Below are 18,824 nucleotides of genomic sequence, written 5' to 3'. Positions count from 1 at the left end.
TTAGCCCCCTCATGTTGTTCCTTTTTAAATTGAGTGTTTTCAGACCTACCACTTCATTCCAATCAAGATGGCTTCTGGTGTGCCATACTTTTGTCATAAGTAAGACTGTTAGCGCTCTAGTTGTTCTTTAGAACACTCTGGGACATTCTGTCATTGGGCTATACTTGGGGTACATCTGGGTGATATTTGGGCTACATTTAGGCTCTTTTGTCTCTGGTGGCCATCTTGGGAGACTGTATGTCAGATTTTTTTAATGAAATTGAAGAGGGTTTGAGAAGTCACTCAAAATGTGCCCTAATTTTTCTTTCTGCAGCACTAATCATAATTCATATGGCAAAATATACCCCCTCATTTTATTCCTTTTTAAATTAAATGTTTTAAGAGTTACCACTTTATTCCAATCAAGATGGCTTCAGGTGTGCCATACCTTTGTAATAAGTAGGACTGTTAGCGCTCTAGTTGTTCTTTAGAACACTCTGGGACATTCTGTCATTGGGCTATACTTGGGCTACATCTGGGTGATATTTGGGCTACATTTGGGCTCTTTTGTCTCTGGTGGCCATTTTGGGAGACTGCATGTCAGAATTTTTTAATGAAATAGAAGAGGATTTGAAAAGTCACTCAAAATGTGCCCTAATTTTTCTTTCTGCAGCACTAATAATACCTTCTATTGCATAATATACCCCCTCATTTTGTTCCTTTTTAAATTAAATGTTTTAAGAGTTACCACTTTATTCCCATCACGATGGCTCCAGGTGTGCTATACCTTTGTAATAAGTAGGACTGTTAGCGCTCTAGTTGTTCTTTAGAACACTCTGGGACATTCTGTCATTGGGCTATACTTGGGCTACATCTGGGTGATATTTGGGCTACATTTGGGCTCTTTTGTCTCTGGTGGCCATTTTGGGAGACTGCATGTCAGAATGTTTTAATGAAATAGAAAAGGATTTGAGAAGTCACTCAAAATGTGCCCTAATTTTTCATTCTGCAGCACTAATCATACTTTCTATGGCAAAATATACCCCCTCATGTTGTTTCTTTTTAAATTAAATGTTTTAAGAGTTACCACTTTATTACAATCAAGATGGCTTCAGGTGTGCCATACCTTTGTAATAAGTAGGACTGTTAGCGCTCTAGTTGTTCTTTAGAACACTCTGGGACATTCTGTCATTGGGCTATACTTGAGCTACATCTGGGTGATATTTGGGCTACATTTGGGCTCTTTTGTCTCTGGTGGCCATTTTGGGAGACTGCATGTCAGAATGTTTTAATGAAATAGAAAAGGATTTGAGAAGTCACTCAAAATGTGCCCTAATTTTTCATTCTGCAGCACTAATCATACATTCTATGGCAAAATATACCCCCTCATGTTGTTTCTTTTTAAATTAAATGTTTTAAGAGTTACCACTTTATTCCAATCAAGATGGCTTCAGGTGTGCCATACCTTTGTAATAAGTAGGACTGTTAGCGCTCTAGTTGTTCTTTAGAACACTCTAAGAGGCTGCAGTAGAACACAAAGGAATCAACTGACAGTCTCTGTCCTTGTTGGATGTACATGTTTTACTGAGAATGTCAGACTTCATTTTCACATGACTGAGAAAGATAATGTGAATTTACAGAAAATATGCTTTCAGTTTAGCTTATAGATCCCCTTCCAAACCACTGTGGGAAAATCATGAGATATTAGTTTTCTTTCAAACAATATTCATGATATCACAGCAGAAGGTTTTTTCACATGGTAAAATCACCTTAGAACCCACCACAATTCCTAAAACGAGTATGGTACCATCAACAAATGATTTATAATGTAACTAAAGTCCTAAAACCCTCTATTAACTACAATGCTTTTTAATGAGGTGCTATCATGTATATTGGTCCCAAGATGGCTGCCAACACTTCTTGGATGAAGTGCTGACAGCCAATCAGATCAGATGTGTGGTTAGGCTCCGCCCAGGTATATATCTTTTTTTGAACCTAAATTACTCAAAATCCACTGGAGCACATATATTGAGACCTAGCAAAGGCACATCGGGCTAACAGTCCCTACAATTTTGCCAAGTTTCGTGCAAATCCATTCAGCAGTTCGAGCTAAAAGTGAGGCCAACCGCCCTATGGAAATTAACATGGGAAAAACGCGTTTTGGGATCCCCCTTTTTTCTCGGCCCCCCCATGATGAAACCCCCCCAAATTGTCAGGGGCTGCTCAGAAACAAAATGTTCCATTTTCCTGAAAATTTCAGCCAATTCCGTCCACAAACGCTAAAGTTATTAGACATAGAATTTTCAAAAATCCCATAGAGAAAAAATCCTAACTATATATACCTACTGGCGACCGCCAGTAGGTAATATATATATATATATATATACATATATATATGTCTAATAAACTTGGTTAAAGGGCAGGTTCAGCCAGCTGTCTTCACCCATTGGTCTGTTGGTGTGTCATTCACATTTTGCTCCTGCCCACTACAGCATACAGAATAGGGCAGGGTGTCAGCCCACTTCAGCCACTGGATAACTTCACTGAGAGTGACTGCTCTTTGCTCTTTCACAATGAGCACATCTGAACACAAGGTAGTTCTCTTCAGTGCCAGTGTTTCTATTTTCACTTTATTACTTTGATATTGCCTTTGTGTTTAGAGTCTGATGAGATAACAGGAGGCTTTTTACCAGCATTCCATGTGATCACAAGGCACGTTCCAGCTTTATCAGTTCCTGTATCCTACTGATGGTGTTAAAAATTCCTTTTGAAGTGGCCTTTTTAGGTTTTGCCTGGCGTCCGCTGCGCAGCAGCGCTCGCGCAGGCGAAATCTTTTGAGAAGCAGTCTGGGGCTTTGTCCCGCCTCTCTGTTCCATTGGCTAGCTCCATAAATGGAGGCTAGCTATTGGAACAGATGTGTCAGTCATTGTGGGAGCAGATTCGTGGGCGTTCCGGCGATTTTTTCGCTCTCCGCCTCTTTTTGTACGTCATACGGCGGTGGGCGGGTGTTTATTATTTTTTTTCTTCAGAGTTTTTTTGTTGTCATTCTCTAGGCCGACCGCCGCCGGAAGAAGTCCAGGTGAGTGCTCCCCTCCCGCTGTCCATGTGCCTGTTCCCGCCCCCCTCCCGCTGTCCGTGTGGCTGTTTGCAGAGACAACTTGTTCAGATTTGGTGCTGTTGGCGCGGTGCTCTTCTCTGAAACTTTGGTCTCGGACAGAACTCTTTCCTCAGGAGATCTTCGCCGGGCTGACTCTTTAGACGTTCCCTGCCAGGATCCTGAACTCTTGCTGCCTGCTATGCCCCCTCCACCCTGCCCACCCCCTCCAGCGCACCCGCCCCAGCCCGCACACCCGCCCCCGCAGGTGGCGCGGGGCTCCCTGCGGGCGAACTGGGCATTCCTGCGCAGCTTCCTGGGGGTGCTGCGGGTGCTGCAGCTGCTGGGCGGGGCCGCCCTCTGGATCACCATCGCCTACAAGAAGTACGAGGGTGCCATCCACTTTGCCCTCTTCGGCCGTGCTCTTCTGGCTGCTGACCATCGCCCTCTACCTGCTGACCCTGCTTGACAAGCAGGACCTGGTGCCTCTTCTGGGCGGCGAGCGCTGGCTGACCACCAACACCACCCACCACGCCCTGGCCACCGGCCTGCAGGCCTCCGCCGCCAAAATCATGATCCACAAGACCCTGCGGCACGAGTACTGCAGCGTGTCGGCCTACAAGCACGACTGCCTCTACCACATCTACCTGGCCGCCTCCTTCTTCGCCTGACTCTGCTGCCTGCTCTACCTGCTGTCCGCCGTGGCCTGCGCCTGCAAGAAGTGCCGGGGCCAGCAGGGCCTCATCTGAGCCCCGGCCAGGGGTGGAGAGTAAGTGCGAGGGCTTGGATGCAGTGCCACGGCAGACCTAACCACCTCCAGGCGCTTCCAATCTGAACACAATGGTCTTCCCGGTTCAATACACTATAGCCCCCAATGCTGATGGTCTGTCTGTTTCCAAGCACTTCCACGTTTAGGCAGCTAAGGAAAAAAAAACATCAAGGGTGCGAAGCGGTTTGCCCAGGATCACACGTTTGAGGTGACATCTTTATGCCGAGATTAGAATTCGTTTCTCAGCCGTTACACCAAACCGCTTACTGAGGTGCATTACAGGAACAACAATTCTTTATATTTAAGACAAAAAGAGAGAACATCATAACGTTGAGGTACCACATTGGAATAATATGGATATTTGTTTAAAAATACAAGGTTCACTTACATAAAAAAGTGAGTTTACAGTATTAAAAAAAAAACATGGATGTGCTGTTACAAGCTGTCCAAGGGTCAGATGAGATGTGAATGCCCAGGTTTCTTATGTGTCCCTCAGTAGTGCATTAAGCTTGTTTCGTAAGCACAGGAAGGAAACCTGATTTGCCAAAGGGGGAGATTTTTTTTTTGAAATGCGGAAGTTGAGATTAGAACTGGACTTCAACTTCGACAAGAAAACATTGGACCATATCTCCTATTGAACTGCGGAGTCGAAAACCATTTCTTCCTCCCAACAGGTTTTTAGTTTTTATTTTTTAATTGTTTATAGCAACCTCGAGAATAAACAAAGAATTATTGTACATTTTGAAAGGAATCTTGTAATTTTCTCTCTCTGCATTCCCACCACACATTCCTCCCCATCTCAGTTAATCCCCTACGTTTGTCTTCTTTGTAAAGCGTGGGATTTAACTTTTACTAAAATGTTGCGTCATCAAAACTTTCAAAATTCTATGCTGCATAGTTTGACATATGTAAAAATTCTACGGGAATGTGAAACAAAATCCACTCGAGTTTATTAAAAAAAAATAATAATGTTACTTTACCACCAACATTTCTAATTGATAAAATGCAGATTATTTTCAAATGCTTTGAATTTGGGCTTGATATGTGACTACACAAAGAGTGATACCTAAAAGTGATTGCAGCAAGTCAACTGAGGCTAGATTCTGTCACCAGTCCAAGTAGTTATTAATTGTCTATTTTTTAAATGTATTTATTTTTTAGCTGTTGCAATGCTGGAGAATAGTGTAAGCTAAATAGCAGAAAGGCTTAAGGTACTGTTTGTGGTACAATCATTTTGAGAGTGTATATTACACGTATTTCTACAGGCATTGGAGAAACAGGCATTGGCAAAGTCAATAGGCCTGATTTGCAATTCAACCCGTAGTTTTTAACTCTTAGTATGAAAAAAACCTGCTACAGTGAAAATATGATAAATATTTTTTTGTTTTCTGCATACAATGCATCTATGACATTTAAGTAATTTAATATGTGATCACTCAGTGTACTTATGAGATGAAAAATTGCCCCTCATGCATTCCATAGCAGCACTCTGAAGAAGGCAGAATGACCTACGAAACAGTCACTAATGTGAGGTGAAAGCTAACTATTCCTCTGGTTGGAGCCAAACCAACTCCATCGATCTTATGGAACAGTAGGTCGAAAAGAAAACGTTTCCTTTTTAGGTTTCGCCTGGCGTCCACTGCGCAGCAGTGTTCCCGCAGGCGAAATCTTTTGAGTTTCAGTCTGGGGCTTTAACCCGCCTCTCTGCAGGTACCACCGCAAAACTCCAGAAGAAACTCCAACGAATCCAAAACGCCTCAGCAAGACTCATATTAGACATCCCACGCAACGAACACATCTCTGGTCACCTTAAAGACCTCCACTGGCTACCCGTCAATAAGAGGATCACTTTCCGACTGCTTACCCACGCACACAAATCACTCTACGACATCGGTCCAGAATGCCTCAACTCACGACTGTCCTTCTACACCCCCTCCCGCCAACTACGTTCTTCCAGCCAAGCCCTCGCCACTGTACCTCGCTTCAACAAGACCACCATGGGAGGCAGATCCTTTTCATACCTGGCTGCTAAAACATGGAACTCACTCCCCGCTAACCTTCGCCTTACCCAGAACCACCTAGCATTCAGAAAGCAACTTAAAACGTGGATATTTGACAAGTAATCCTCCTCCCCCTTCCTAAGCGCCTTGAAACCCTCCGGGTACGTAGTGCGCTATATAAATTCTTTGACTTGACTTGACTTGACTGTTCCATTGGCTAGCTCCATAAATGGAGGCTAGCCATTGGAACAGAGATGTGTCTGTCATTGTGGGAGCACATTCGTGGGCGTTCTGGCGATTTTTTCGCTCTCCGCCTCTTTTCGTACGTCATGCGGCGGTGGGCGGTTGTTTATTTTTTTTTTTTTCAGAGGTTTTTTTTTGTCGTTCCTCCAGGCCGACCGCCGCCGGAAGAAGTCCACTGTTTGATGATCGTAACAGAACTTTCAGTTTTCTTCTCGCATGGTTTCAAACCAACTTAAATTGATTACTGGGTACATTCGGGGGATGGGATCTATTCCGGCTCTGGTTTGATTTCTTGTACTAACTATTGGCTCATCAAACTGACACTGAAGGGTCGAGTAGGGTTTTATTTCAATGTCACTGCTTCTCACACTATCTTTGCCCCTTCCTTCCTGTGGTTTGGCGGAGCACATTTGTTTGTGTGATGCCAAGGCGACGTTTTAATTTTGTCATTGGCTGACGCTGTTGCCAAGCCCGAGGTGGACAGGTTTTCTTACCCAACTCTTCCTAAGAATGAGCGCATAGCAGCTATTAATAGAATAACTATTGCCCACGTTTTGTCTTTTAAGCGGCTCCTGGAATGATCCAGAGGATGTATAGGTTCTCAATAAGCGTGAATCCGCCGACAGATTGTGAGCACTGGAGTCAAACTAGCCACGTTTTCCAATACACACTTTTCGTTACAATCATAAGAAGTGGTATGCTTTAATGTTTCCCATTCTTAAGCGTATTATTCTATAATATTCATTAAAATAGTTATGAATTAAGAATTCATAACCAAATACGCTTTTGTTTAATTGCAAACCACGCGTTTTTATTCATTCCTCGACTATAACACAATAATTATTTAACTGAATCGGCTTTTTAGCGGGGTCCTTCATGCCTGATCTTAGAATGGATTCCATTCAAAGTCTATCCCGCCCTCGGGAAACGACATTGGGTAGGTTTGTACTATACCGCATCTCCAGAAGTAGGGGCCGGGGTGGTGCTTAGTGGCAAGTAGGCTAGGCTGTGCTTTTACGTCACGTTCTTTGCATATGAGGTGGCGCTGCTTGCTGCCTGGGTGTGTGTGTGTGTGTGGCTCTGGGTGCGTGCGTGTGTGTGTGTGTGTGGCTTTGGGTGTGTGTGTGTATGGCTCTGGGTGTGTGTGTGTGGCGCTGGGTGTGTGTGTGTGTGTGTGTGGCTCTGGGTGTGTGTGTGTGTGTGTGTCTCTGGGTGTGTCTCTGGATGTGTGTGTGTGTGTGGGGCTCTGGGTGTGTGTGTGTGTGGCTGGCTCTGGGTGTGTGTGTGTGTGGCTGGCTCTGGGTGTGTGTGGCTGGCTCTGGGTGTGTGTGTGTGGCTCTGGGTGTGTGTGTGTGGCTCTGGGTGTGTGTGTGTGGTAGTAATTGCTGTCTGCTGAGCTCGTCCGTAGGGTACAATAGGTCTCACATTTGCGAGAGATTAAGCTATTGGCAATGTAAATGACAATGCCATTTATTTATGTTTTCAAAACCAACACATAAATACAAATTTTGTCATTTACAATGCCAATAGCTCTAACTTTTCCAAAGGCGAAACCGTTGCATTGTAAATGCTTGTTATCTGACTGCTGCTATTTCACAACACACCAAATTGTGTCCATTTGAAAGTGTTCCACGAAGTTATCATCCATTTTTCTTAGTATGTGCAATAAAGTGCATTTCTAACTCCCTCCTATATGTCATACTGGCATGTATTTTGATTGAGGACTAGTGTTAGACTTGTAAACCAATTTAGTATGTATTTCCTGCTTGAATTGCTTCTAGCTTGCTTTCAGTGTTCTTGTATGTTGTTATATTTGTTAACCAAACATAGCCTCTATGTCCTGCTTGTATGTGTTTCTACATTGATTTCAGTGCATGCCGTCCTTCTATAGGCATTGACCATTTTTTATATTACTAATTTTTGCTCTGCTGTTTAGTCCAGTTTCCTGTTCCATCCATCTATCTATCTATCTATCTATCTATCTATCTATCTATCTATCTATCTATCTATCTATCTATCTATCTATCTATCTATCTATCTATACCTCTATCTCTGCAACCTTAGCTGTCTGTCTGACTACCTAACTACCTGTCTGCCTGCCTACTTGTATGTCTATCAATCTACCTGTCTATATAGCTACCTGTCTGTCTATCTATCATTCAATCTACCTTTGCAACTCTATTTGTCTGTCTATCTAATCACCGGTCTGTCTATCTAATTACCTGTCTATCTATCTAATTACATGCCTGTTTGTCAACCTGTCAGTTTTTCTGTCAGTCTTTCTCTCTGTCTACCTGTCTGTATGGTCAGCCTATTAGTCTTTCTGTCTTTCTATCTGTCTGTCAGTCTTTCTGTTTGTCTACCTGTCAGTCTATCCATCGACGTGTCTGTCTATTATCTATCTCCCTACCTAGCTACCTGTCTGCTCTGTCTAACTCCCTGTCTGTCTATCTGTGTACCTGTCTATCAACCTGATTATCTGCCTATGTATCTATTTATCTATTTTTCTATCTATGCAAATCTGTCTATGTATCTAACCAGGCGCACACTCAGGAGAATATTGTAGTGCAAATTGTATTCCTTCAGTCGTTACGAGTTTTGACAGTAAAACTTGATGCAACCATGTCTATGTATAGAAATCCATTGATCTATCTATCTATTGTCAATCTATGTATCTGGCTGGCTACATATCTATAGAACCCTCTCTATTTGTCTTTGCAGGTCTACCTTTTTACCTATAATTTCAACTTTTCTTATCAATTTGGAGTAAAGATTTTAAAAAACCTAACAAAAGAATGCATTAGCAAAGAGTCTGGCAGCCAACAGTGTTATCCAAGACCTTTTGACTTTACTAAACTGATGTGTGTTACATGGGTTATTATAGGCCTTTTCAGGCAGTCTCTATCCATTAGTCTGTGCATCATGGGGCAACAACTCCGCTTCAACCATTGCCTGACTTCACTGTGAGTTGTGGCATGCTGCCCTTTCACACGGAGTACATCCTTACACAAAGTAGTTCTCTTCCTTGCCAGTTACTACTATAGTACTGTGCGCATTATGCAGACAAAACAACATTTTTGCGTCCAAACATTTTTTTAGATTGATGAGGGCCCATCAGCTTATCTAACACTTAAGTTTTGCACAAAAAAAAGACTTAAAAAAAACTAGAAATTCCAAAGCCAAAAGGCTGGCGACCAGTGCCAGACCTCTTCGCTTTGCCAACACATGTTTGTTTTTACTATCCCTCACCACCAGGGTTAGCCCGGTGGTGATTAACAGTAAAAAAAAAAAAAAAGATATCAATCATCCTAATTGGGCGAGCGGACACATAGGCGACGGCCCTTACTAAGTAGTCAAATAAGTTTGGCTACAGTGATGACAGTATAGTCACAGCCGTAGCCACAATTAAAGTCCACCTGCATCTAAATTGGGCGTGCGGACCACTATATCAGCATGGAGGGAACTCCTTTGACGTTAAATCTAATGTGGTCTTTATTCCTGACAGAAATCACTTCAAAATGTAGGGGCATATTATCAAGAAACAGCGTTAACATTATCGCCGCTTTAGCGGCAGAAAACTGCTGCTAACGCGGCGATAATGGGCTTGATAATATGCCCTTGTGAATTCCCATAGAAGCCATTTTCTGGTGTGAACATGGGCTTCTATGGGAATTCTCTACGGCGTATTATCAAGCCCATTATTGCCGCTTTAGCGGCAGTTTTCTGCCGCTAAAGCAGAGATAATGTTAACGCCGTTCTTGATAATATGCCCCGTAGTCTTTTAGTAGGAATAGAAAAATAGTGTGTTGAATGGAATATGACTCAGTTCATCATTCAAAATGTTTGTTGAATTCAGAGATAGACACGCAGACCTGACAGCATCAGGTGTTTCACATTAGTGAAGTAAGAGATCGTCCTATACAATGTATAATGATACTTACACGTGTGAGCAGACAAGAGTCCTCACAGGCGTCTGGAAAACCTCCTTACAGACAGGGCAGGTGAAATCAGCTTCCAGGTTAGACTCCGAGTGGTGGTCAGGGGATGGTTCTTCCATAGCCCTAGTGTATTTGTTGTCTGCGGGGTAGGAGTTTGAGGATGGGAGACAGGCCAGGATAAGTGTTGTTTCTGCCGCTGCCTTGACTCTGACGTGAGGGCTCTGCTTTTCTTTAGCCGGACCCGTAACGTTTCTGCCCCTGGCTCGTCCCGCTTCACGTTTAAAGAGTATCTTGGAAGAAGCAGATTAAAGAAATAAATACTTTTCAGGACATCAATGAACTGCGAATGACGTTGTTTTAAACAAGGGGTGAGGTCACAGAGCACAGGAGACTAGAATCCAGTCAGGTTTCTTTATGTCCTCAATCCATCCATATGTATAAAACCAACATAAAAATCACGAATTTCCGTGGAGAATGCTTGAAAGGTTGGTGCTCATTCTGAAAACGTAACTGGGTTTTATAATTCGCGTGCTTGACGAGACCAGGCATGGTAATAGAATGCTATATCGTGTGTTCATCCTATACATTCATATTAATATATTTTACCTCGAATGGCTAAAGGCCCGAGAACAACATTGAAAGGGATTTTAAGGAAATAGTAGCAGCGATAAATTAAGCAGCCGACCCTTCCTCGAATTGTCACTTAGCATAATATAAAACACAGTTTGTACTGTTTGAGGGTCCCAAGGCTGTCTAGCCCATAAACATACATTTTACAAATTTCAGGCCCCTGGTCACTTACTTCAAAATGACATAGGACATGTGGTTTTGCGTCAGTACTCATTTTGGTTCCTGAGAGCCCGCAGCTTACCTTCTATAGGAGATGTCTGCGAGCTTCGTTGGATTATAGCCTTTTTGGAAAATGCCCATGATAATCATAATAACTGGGCGTTCCCATGTCACCTTACCCCTGCCAGCACGCCCAAAGGGCTATGCACTGGGATATTGCTGCAGTATGTCTTCTCAGTTGTTTCCATGGCAACAGGCCGCTTGTCTCGGTATCATTCTGTGACATAATGACGCACAGACTCTCCTTTGTGATGTACATTTGGTGCAAATGTGATAGTTGGTTGCATATTTACATCATATGTTTGTTTCGGACACACTGCACACAACCGAAAGAGACCGGCACATATTATTTTTCTTAGTACCTTCTAACATCTCATCAGAATTCAAATATATATATATCTATATATATCTATCTATCTATCTATCTATCTATCTATATATCTATATATATATATATATATATATATATATATATATATATATATATATATATATATATATATATATATATATAGAGAGAGAGAGAGAGAGAGAGAGAGAGAGAGAGAGAGACCTAGGAATCAAAGTACCCTGAGAGCTTAAAGCATAGATACGTATTTAGATTACAATGTGTTTATATACTGTTTATTATAGAACTGATTTAGGCGCGAATGATACCTAAAAGATTCAAGAGCTTCACAACCTAAAGAGAACAGATTATCTGTAAATTGTTTTACTGAACGGCAGCAAGCAGAAAGCATTCACGGTGGAGAAGGGTCCTTACCGTTGTTATGGATGTCCTACGCGTGGGCCAAATTGAGAAATGGATGCTGCGTGCGGCCGCTGCAAAGGGACCAGTCCAGTGTGTAGTTCTCAGCCCCGGATACATCCTTAAACAATGACAAATTGAGATCAGAAAGAGAGCATTAACCATTGCAGGAAGTGACCGTTGCTTACGTCCGGATAGCAGATGAAGCTGAGAAACTGAAACTACAAAAAGTGTTAGCTACCCACAGAATACCAGGAGAGATTAAGCCTGAATATGCTAGGTAAAATACTAAGGGCATATTTACAAGTACCTATCTCCACCACAACGTCACTTTCAGTGAGTTTGTGTTGGTGATAGGGGCTTAGCTTTATTTACAAGGGAGTGTTAGGCCACTTAACGTGGCTTAAGTCTGCCTTGTAAATCACTCTGTTTTAGCGTAAAAGGGGAGGGCAATGGGTGTTGCGGTGGGCGTTCTACTGTGTAGCATCCTGCTACAATAAACACAGACACATGTGTTTCTCTAAACTGGAGCTTTATTCATTGCCTCTTACTCCTGCCCTGTCCCTACTCGCACTGTCCTCTTCCTGTCCGCTCCTCCTCTTCCTCTGGCCCCCTTGGCTCCACCCACTCCCAACTACTAGTATGCTAACATCATGACATCTCCCCCCTTTGTGACAAAACAAACAAAACATGCTGACTTCTCAGTCCGTCTCTACGATCAGTCTCTTGAGAGGATGTGTGTCACGATGAGGTCGTGGCGACCCGGCTCTCGGACTGCTGTTACTTAGTGTTTCAATGATCGACGTGACTCGCCACTGCTCGGACTCCGCCGTCAACATAGTTTCTTTCCTCTTTATGATTGCCAGTGGTTCATCTTTGAATAGACCAGCTCTGTTGCTGATGTCTGGAGATATGGAGCCTTCCGTGTCTGAGGTGCTCTTGGCAAGCTCAGTTTGGTATCGGCGGTCTGTCCTCCTTTGTGGCTCTTGCTCACGTGACGATCGGCCTCTCTTCCGAAGGGATGTTATCTTGGTTCCCTGGTAAGTGTCTCCATGTATTTTTACCTCTTTTTGCTTTGTCAGGTCAAGAACAACACTGTCTTCCTGTTTTGAGTCTGGGATGCCAGCCGGTGGGGTATGAACGGTGGAGGTCATCTGGGTGTGACTTGGAGATTGATTTGCTGTCTCGGGTTGTCTCTCCCACGCCTGCTCGCGCCTAGACCAGGCGGACCCTGGAACCGGCTGAATAGTTGCGTGTCTTGTTCTCATCCGATGATGCTTTGGGTCTCCTGACATGTCTGGCTTCCTTTGCAGATCGACTGGTTGGTCCGTTATTATTTGGGTGCTAATGGCCACGATGTCTGATTCCATTTTATAGGACCAGGACCAGGGCCTTCGAGTCAGCCTTGCTGCCCCTACCCGGGGTGACGGTGTAGTATTGGTGTCGCGATGCACCTGTGCTCGATGTGACAGGTTGTCTGGTGGAGTGATCGAGTGTGCATTGACATTGGTGTGGGACACGTCACTCTTGACGGGAGGAATGTCCCTTGGTTCGCTGATGTGTTCAGGTGCTTGGTTCCATGGCCGTTGTCGGGACCACGACCCTGTCGACGCAACGGATCGGACCGAAATACTATCTGAATCAGAGGAGTTCTCCCTCACTTCCCTCTGAGAATGTTTCTTTAAGAATGCAGCACGTGGTCGTTGTCGGGACCACGACTCTGCCGACTCAACGGATCGGACCGACGTGCTTTCTGACTCAGAGGGGTGCTCCGTCAGTTCCCTCCGTGAGTGTTCCTTTGGGAATGTCTTGCCAGGTGGTCTTTGGACCCGGGTAGTCCGTGACGAGCTGCTTTCCACCTCAGAAGTGTCTTTGAAAAGCTTCTCCGTGTGTCTTTGTTGGAACATCTTCAATGTTGCCTCATTTGGGAGATTGTTTGAAGATTCCGTGCTTGTTCCTTGTGCTTGATCCCAAGCTTTTGCCTCTTCGTCCTCCTCGCCTGATGTTGCACATCTACGCTCTGCTTCTTCGTTGTCGCGGGGCCCATGGATGCTTTGGGGCCCATGAATGCATGGATCTTTTCCTGCTGGTTGTTGTTGTTGTTGTTGTGAGGGACCAGTCCATCTTGTGTGATCTGGTTCTCCCTCCCAATTGTTTGATGCTCTAACACCTCTGATTTGGGGTTTATGTGTTCTCTGGCCAGATATTTCCTTGGACTCGTCTTCACTGCTTGTCGACTGCTGTTCCTGCGCCGACTTCCGGTGTTGACCAGTGCGACCCCTTCTTCTATGGTTAGTCTTTCTCTCCCACTTGCTGTGTAGGATGCCTTCTTGTCCAGGAGTGCGATCGGTCCCACTTGATGCTCTTTCCTCATCAGAGTATGGTGTGTCATACTTTGAATGACTCCTTGAGGAACTCCTGGGGGGTGAGTAGCTTCTTGGAATTGTCTTTTGGATGGTTGACTCTGGGTCATCTGACTCTGAGTGATCCATGTCATTTTCTTTGTCACTGTATCTTTCCCGTTGTCTTTTTGCTGGTCTGTCTTCCCTCTCTCTCCTTTCAGTTCTGTTTGTTTTCTGAGTTCTATCTTCCCAGGTATCTTGATGGTTAGCTCTCAGGTGCACGTCTTTCAATCCTTCTCTTGCTTTGATTTGCATTCCAATTTCGGCCTTCTTGATGATTTCCTTCAACGACCAATGCCCTTGCAGGATCTTGCGCTTTGTGTCAGGGTTTGTGCAGCCTTCAATTATCCAAAGACGAACCGCATCCTCATCTGTAAAAGTGTTGAAACGGCAGCCTCGTACCATACTCTGCAACCGAGTGATGAAATTTGGCAACGGTTCGCCTGGTTCCTGCCGTGCTGTATTGAAAACCATGCGATTATGGTCCACATCTGTCTGTGCGTTGAGATGGGCACAGAGTTCCCTTTGGAGTCTTTTATAGATTTCTGTATCCTTTTTGGAAAATGTCCTGATTGGGCATCGGCCCTCCGGACCCACCAAATGGAGGAGTAGCATCAGACATTTTCTCTCTCTTTGCTCACCATTGGCTTTTAAGAAATCTTCTAATGCTTCGAGCCACCGGTGTCGTTTGAGATCCGAGATCCAATCCTCAGTCTGCATCGCTGGAGGCGGTACTTCACTGTATGAAGTGACCCGCTGTGCTGCATCTCCTCCCGTCATGAGAGGAAGATTTTGATGGATCATGTTCGCAGGGCACGGGCTGTTCACTCGTCTTCATAGTTCATCCTCTTTAGTTGAAACCTGCGGGCTGGTCATGTGCTGGGACGTTGGCAATGCTTGTTTGGCCTTCGCCAGTACTCGTTTGGTCTTCACTAATGCTTGATTCTGTTATGTTCGCCAATGCTTGTGTGGTTATCGCCAATGCTTGTTTGGCCTTCCGCAATGCTTGTTTACTTCCTTTGTCGCGATTTATCCAACACTTGTTGATCTGCATGTATCAATGCTTGCTTGTTTTCTTTGTATGGATTAATGCTTGTTTCTTCGTACGTACCAATGCTTGTTGATTCGCATGTATCAATGTTTGTCTAATTGCATGTATCACTGCTTGTTTATTTGCATGCACTACTGCTTGTTTACTCTTGGCCAATATTTGTCTTTGCATGCACCAATGCTTGTTGAATTGCATGTATCAATGTTTGTTTAATTGCATGTATCACTGCTTGTTTGTTTGCATGTATCAATGCTTGTTCACTCTTAGCCAATGCTTGTTTTGCTTTTACACTTGCCAAAGGTTGTTTGCTGTCTTTAGTGCATTTCCCAGTGCTTCATTGATGTTTCAGGCTCTTTGCCTGACTTCAAAATGGCCGCCGATGATCCCTCGCAGGGGATTGGCCAATGCTGCCTGACTTCAAGATGGCCGCCGGGAATCTCGTTTTCAACGAGATTTTGGTCGTCTCTGCTCGTTCCCTCGACCGGAGCCACACATTCACTCGGGGCTGCAGTTTTCCACTCACCACTCGTCGTTTTCAGCCGCGATCCACCGCCAGAGTCACTGCTGCAGGTGAGATTTCTTTCCTTCGTCTCTTGCCGCCGGAGTGGGCTCCCGGTTGGCTTTTGGTTGTCTCTTGTCCACTCCTCACACGTGGGGTGATCTTCACTGCTACTGCCGCCGGGTGGGCTCCGGTGGGCACGCTCGAGCCTCCAGGCAAGGGGCGAGCTCCGCTCTGTTCGCCGCCGAGGTGGGCACTCGGTGGGCGTTTTCACTTGCGCTTCTGCCGCCGAGGTGGGCACTCGGTGGGCGCTTTTAGCTCCACGCTCCAGCCCCACACGCAGGGCGAGCTTCAGGCTAGTTGCCGCCGGGGTAAGCTCCCGGTGGGCACTTCTGTTCTTGTGCTCCAGCCCCACACACGGGCGAGCTCCGACCCTCCTACGCGCGACGGCGCTCCCACGCTCATTCACGGCATTTACCGCTCCACGCGGTCATGGAGGTTCAGGGCCGGCTTATCACTCACGCTGACGGGGAACAGGGTCACAGGGTCGGGCAGCGTCACAGGATCAGCACATGTCACACAGGGTGCTCGATCCCACCCTCGTCGCCAGCTGTAGCATCCTGCTACAATAAACACAGACACATGTGTTTCTCTAAACTGGAGCTTTATTCATTGCCTCTTACTCCTGCCCTGTCCCTACTCGCACTGTCCTCTTCCTGTCCGCTCCTCCTCTTCCTCTGGCCCCCTTGGCTCCACCCACTCCCAACTACTAGTATGCTAACATCATGACATACTGCAACACCCATTGATTTTGATGCTGCCTCCTATTTACAAGTGCACGTAAATAGGACGCAGTGCCAAAATTAAGACCAGGTAGAACTTGGTTTTAAACAGGCGATACAAGGAGAAATGCTTTGTTTTTCCTAGTTTTTGATGTTTTCATGTGTGCTGCCTCGTGCAGCACACAGAGAAACAGCAAATTCCCTATGAATGTTAATTTGCAGGAAGAGCCCCCTTCCTGCACATAAACAATCATTTTTAAAAAAATGCTGTTTTGCAACTTCTATGTGTGCCCTATTAAGCAGCACGCATAGAAATTACAAAACGGCATATAAAGAGTGCTTATGTGCAGGAAAGGAGACCTTCCTGCACATAAACAACATAAACAATAATTTCCTCCAACGCAGACACCCTTGCACTAGAGTGCAAGGGTTCCTGTGTTGGCGCTAGGCACCTGAACTCAGCGCCAGCGCTAGGGTAAACGCAGGGGTGCACCACATTCTTGTGAATACGGCGCATCCCTGCATTTTCAGAATGGAGAAGCATGGCATTAGCAATGTTTGCTCAGCGTCACACATCTCCATTCTGTTGTGAATATGTCCCTAAATTGTATTATCAGCCACCCCTAACCCGAAATCTCAATATGAGTTTTAAATTCCTCCCTGATTATTGGGTCCACACTCATGCTTCAACTGAGTGCTCTGTTATTGCAAGGCAGTTTGGAAAGATGGGGACCATCATTATGCAATCAAAGTGGTTATAATAATATGGTGTCTATATAATAACAATTATGGATGGCAAGGCACCAAAACAAATGTGCGTGCATCCACTCCTTGTGACGAATGGGAAAGGGTGGGATCTATGCCTTTGAATGATGGAAGGCTGCTCTCATACAGGGACTGAGACTCCAGCGCCCGAAACCATGACACTGAAAGTGACACCGGCCTATAGCGCATACTGCAATGGACTACAATGGCATTGATTCATTATGAAGGACTATAGAACAGCAGCCCAGACTTAAATCTATCGATTATTGTTTAGAAATACAGTAGTATCTCTAAATAAATAAATCTATTTAATATTTGTATAGGATTGTTAAGGAAATAATTTCAGGGGGGTGCAGCCTCATAGTCCTAATGGAGAATCCGCCCCTGCCTTCTTCTCTGAAGAGTATCCACGGGTTCGAGAAATTTACTGAAGAGTTGGAGTCTGAGGTCTAATATTTATGTCCAGTCATGCCTTTGAAGTAGGGAGAAGCTTCTAGAGGCATGGCTTTGAAGTGCCCAGGATCCCTGCCTTCCTGGCCCTGGCTCCACACTAACTACCGGGGGTAGTCAGCCGTTGGTAGAGAGGCAGGACATAGTCTATTCAAGTATATGTGGAGATGTAACCGGCTTTAAAAGTTTAAAAGTGCACACACACAGGCTGCAAAGGAAAGCCTGAGACATGTTTAAAGTGCTACTTAATTGAGTGGCACAATTCGTGCTGCAGGGCCACTACTAGCTTTTAATTTACAGGTCCTGTGCACAGGTATTGCCACTTTACTAGGGACTTACAAGTAAATTAAATATACCAATTGGGTATAAGCCAATTGTAGAGAAATGGCCCTCTCTTAATGGTCACCCCACTCTTTATCTGGCCTTCTTGTTGTTGTTTTAGGACTCTGAGCACTTTACCTCTGCTAACCAGTGCTGAAGTGCATGTGCTATCTCCTTTAAACATGGTAACATTGGCTCATACCCAATTTACCTATTTTATTTACTTATAAGTACTTGTAAAGAGGTATATCATATACCCAGGGCATGTAAGTTAAATGCTACTAGTGGGCCTGCAGCACTGATTGTGCCACCCACACAAGTAGACTTCCAAACCTGTCCTAGGCCTGCCACTGCAGGCCCTGTGTGTGCAGTTTACTGCCACTTTGACTTGGCATTTAAAACCCTTTGACAAGTCAGAAACGACCCTTTTATTACACATATCTCACCCCTAAGGTAGGCCCTGGGTAGCTCATAGGGCAGGGTGCTGCGTAACTAAAAGATAGGATATGTACTTTTACGTTTTACATGTCCTGGTGGTGACAAACAGCCAAACTTGTGTTTTCCCTACTGTGAGGCCTACTCCTCTCATGGGCTAGCATTGAGAATTCCTCAATACACTTTTAGACTGTAATTTATGATCAGAAAGGAATAGCAGAATCATTTTTATATCTTTGGAATAGTAATGATAAATCCTCCTTACTGGTCAAGTTGGATTTTATATTACTGTTTCAGAAATGCCACTTTTAATCCGTTTACCGTGGCGGCAATTCCTCCGTGGTGTGGGCATTCTCTTGCTCGGGCGGGGCCGCGTCGGCCAACGGACATGCGCAGCACTACTGAGGTAGTGCTCGCGACGGCCGTTGGCCGACGGCAGCACTTAACGGGTTAAAATGTGGACATTTCTCTGCAGTTACTGCTCTGTGTGCCTTGCAGC

At 44.8% G+C, this 18,824-nt stretch overlaps 1 pseudogene; it reads left to right on the top strand.

Annotated features, from left to right (window-relative positions):
- The first annotated feature begins 3,275 nt into the window (after positions 1 to 3,275).
- On the top strand, positions 3,276 to 3,832 carry LOC147724106 (MARVEL domain-containing protein 1-like; annotated as a pseudogene).
- The last annotated feature ends 14,992 nt before the right edge of the window (positions 3,833 to 18,824 follow it).

The sequence above is a fragment of the Lissotriton vulgaris genome, chromosome 4_1 (assembly GCF_964263255.1).
Source record: "Lissotriton vulgaris chromosome 4_1, aLisVul1.2, whole genome shotgun sequence".
Taxonomy (NCBI): domain Eukaryota; kingdom Metazoa; phylum Chordata; class Amphibia; order Caudata; family Salamandridae; genus Lissotriton; species Lissotriton vulgaris.
This window is presented reverse-complemented; position numbering and strand designations above follow the sequence as displayed.